The following is a 3,960-nucleotide window of genomic DNA, read 5'->3' on the forward strand; positions in this document are numbered from 1 at the left end:
TATATTATACATACAGACAGAGAACACGTACGAACATACAGACAACACAGAGAGATGAAATTCGCATTCGCTAAAATATGCTCACCGTTGATATATCTTGATATAGTTTTAATATTTATTTTACGTCATCTCTCAAAGGAGATCGGAGCGTGAAAAGCGTAACATGCACGAGATGTATGAAGTATGTGTGCACGAGAAGTCGAGGGAAAAAAGAGAAAAATGTAGCAAGATTCCGTTCTAGTCATCCCGAATGGTTCGTTGATGCATCATTTCTACGTAGAATTTATTTATCTTTTCTTTTTCTTATTTTCTGAACTGGGGAACTAACAGAGTTTACATAACGTTTACATAACGTTTACATGCATTAACAATGCAGAATTTCCATTCATTTATCAGAAATTTCTACGAGTTTTTGATGAGAAATCAATCACTGAGAAATTCTTTTTGCTCAAAAGAGTGTCTGCAAAATATTCGCAAATGAAAAAGTTAAACTTTAAAGAAGCTATTTCTCTTCATATCTTGATATTAAATCAATATCATCAGGTTGTTTTTCACCCTAGTAAAATAAATTGCAATGTTTACGAAACATTTGGGATTTACTAATGTATCAAGGCACGAAGATAACATTAAACCCGTAAATGTAGTTTCTTTGAAGCAAATAGGAAGTCCTAAAAGTATCATTCAACTTTATGTAAAAAAGATTATGTTAAAAAGCTATAAAGAATTAGATGATGAACGCTATAATTCCTAACTAGATCAAACGTGAACTAATTGAATAAGAGGAATCAAGATATCTTATGTAGAAAAAATTATCATTAATTGCAATTAATTAAACTCTAGATTCAAGGGGAATTAACTTAGAGATTTCATTTACGCGAAATGAGATTCGACGAACTCTTCGATACCTCTCGACATCTCGTGCATGTGCGATTATATCATCGCGCCTTTCGCGAGAGGAAACTTTCCACGCACCGAGCCCTGACTGAATCTGTAAAATTCTCAACGGGAATATTAATAGTCAATTTACTGGTTAGAGGAAGAGAGAAAGAGAGGCCGAAGGAAGAAAGCGTTAGGAATACGTCGTAAGCACTTGTACGAATATTGTAATTAACATGTGTATGAGTGTGCCGGCGCGCGCAGTATTTGCGTCACTGCGCATCGCCGTATAATTGTCCTACCAATGATCGTGTTTGCGTATGGTTTTTCAACGAATTTGTGATATTAAGTTGCGTATCTACAACAGTACATGTCCCCGCGTACTATCGTCGTTCCTCAAAGACTGCGAGCACCGAGCGCGACGACCCAACAAAGCAAAAGTCTTAGAAGATGCCTGAAGAATATTCACGAAAGATTGAAAGCAATATTTCTTAGGCATTTGTTATGCACGTTACACATTGTAATAATAGCTTTTTGTTACGCAACATTGTGGCGACAATACTCATTACAACGCGACAGTTGTTCAACAAAATGTCTTTCTTAAACCATACTAAATTATCAAACAGTTTACGGGAAGTTCACGGAATTTTGAAGTAGAAATAAATTTTTTCGAATTACAACGAATGTCCGACGTAATTTGACCAACGCGTTATGGGACAGCAATAATCCTACCTCGAGCAATAAGTTCGGTAGCAATAGATGCACTTTTGTTCTGAGACCTTTAATTATAATTCATAGTTTTGAACTTATATGATGTGTTTACTATTTAATTTCGTATTAAATTTAATTGAATTATATTTGAGAAGAATGTCTGACATAGAAAGAAAAAAGACGCATCTTTCTTCAGTTAAAAAAAATTTACTTGAGAATCTCTCTTAAGGAAGTAGTTTATATTCGAGAAACAAAGTTTTGTTTATATTTCATAGAAATTTGATTGATTTTAAGGCTACATTTTGTGATCGTACAGGTAAAATGAATTTTGTTTTTAAAAAATCATGCTTTCTCGGTGCCCGCACGTCCAGTTCATCGAATCCTGTCGTTCATCCTAGGTCCCTTAGTTTCTCCAGACATTCCCATCATCGACTCTATCCCGTCAAGTAGATTCTAAGCAGAGACAGTATTTGAATGGGGTTATTGGAGGACGAAAGAATTATCGTTAAGTAACTGTATTGAGTAGCGCGCGAGCGCGCGTCGCGTGTGTGCAGTGGCAAAAAAAAAAAAATAGACAGGCAGCCTAATTATGCGAGTATACACGTCGATGGGGATGCGATCGATCGTTTATTTATTTTAAGTATAAAAAATATCGTCTTTCTAATTTAAGTACAATTAAAATATTTATTTTTAAGATAATGATTCGATTAATTTGTTTACGAAAAAATTTTCCTATCCTAAATTAAAAATTATGTGAAATTGAATTTAACTATTGTATACTTGAATTTACATATTGATCATATCAAGTTTGCACTCTTGTGATTATATAGACTTGATAAAAAAATCTGCGATCGCGTACATCGACGAAGCTCGAAGACCCTTCCATTCGCTCGACCCGTGCACCTCGATCGTTTTAAAAGCGATACACATACATGCTTTGAAAAGCGATACATGCGTTTAAAACGCGTTGACTGGAAAATATATATAACAGCGAAACCTAAAGTTGAGAGACTGCAGAGATTGAAATCGATATCTTGATACTAATATCTTACACAAAGTTCTGAAAAATATTTAAGATATTTAAAACAGATATCTAAAACAGATTTAAAAGATCAATATTTCTTTTAAATATCTCGCGATCCTTTTAAAATTTCCTTACAATATCTTTTACATAACCTGCTTGAGTATATTTTTAATAAACTTATACTCTGATAGACATAAAAATAATCTGTTCAAATTAATTTAACAAACTTACACAAGATTACCATTTATAAAAACAAAATGTTTTTTTTTATATAGTGACAATGTTAAAAATCTTATTATGTGATTACATCGGTTTCAATATTTGCATGAAATCTAAAACATTAATAAGCAAATCGGAAAACTGTCCACGAAACTATCGCTCAAAACAAAAGAAAATGCTCACGAATGTTTTCATTATGCGATTGACTGACTTTAATTGTACTTATATTTAAATTTACGAAAAGACACGCGAATTACGAAACTCATATAATGTTCGGACAAGCAATTTAAATGGAAAAAAGAACACACGACTGTTCGAACAAAAAAAATTAAAATAACGATACGTTCCTTAAATCCATTCCAATGCAATTTTCGCGATATTAATGTTATTAATATTAAAAAATTCGGCTCAAAGTCATTCGTCGTCGTTAAATTAGATTAGTCTATATGCTTGCTTAGTTCGTGCGTGTAATTCCCAAAATTGGCGTTATAATCGAAGGCAAATAAGTTCGAATGTTCCATTTGTAAAACGGGAATTTACCATCTAAGTATGTACTTACGGAATCTTTTAAAAAGATCTCATTTTACAGTACATTTTATCGCAATTGGAGATCACTCTTCGATATATCTCCGGCAGAATAAAAATATGCTCATCCCTCCCCTACATATCCCCAACTTTTTCTGAGCACTGCCTAATCGTGCACAAAAGTACACTTTATAAGCGGGGTACTATAGGGCCGAGCGCGAGCAAACTCGTACATAATTAACACAACCGAATTCTATTCATTTGAAATAAAGAGAGAGTAAAAGACAGAAAAAAGGATGAAGAGAGAAAACGACAAAACTCATTTCACTTTGCGTTTTAAAAAAGACAATAAAGAACACCTCTCGTTTTCGACAAGTCAGCTTTTTCTTATTAGCATCGACTCTATAAACAACTAGTTTTATTATTAAAGATTAGTGTTTTGATAATATTAAATATACGTAGGTTATTAAATTAAAACTATACAATTTATTAAAATTAAACAAAAAGTGTGCAATATTAAAGTCTACTTTTCCTGCTCTTTATATCAAACAATTTTTTCCTGGATTTTAGAAAATATAGAATGTATATTTGAAAACTTTCCATAT

The sequence above is a fragment of the Atta colombica genome, unplaced genomic scaffold (genome assembly GCF_001594045.1).
Source record: "Atta colombica isolate Treedump-2 unplaced genomic scaffold, Acol1.0 scaffold96, whole genome shotgun sequence".
Taxonomy (NCBI): Eukaryota; Metazoa; Arthropoda; class Insecta; order Hymenoptera; family Formicidae; genus Atta; species Atta colombica.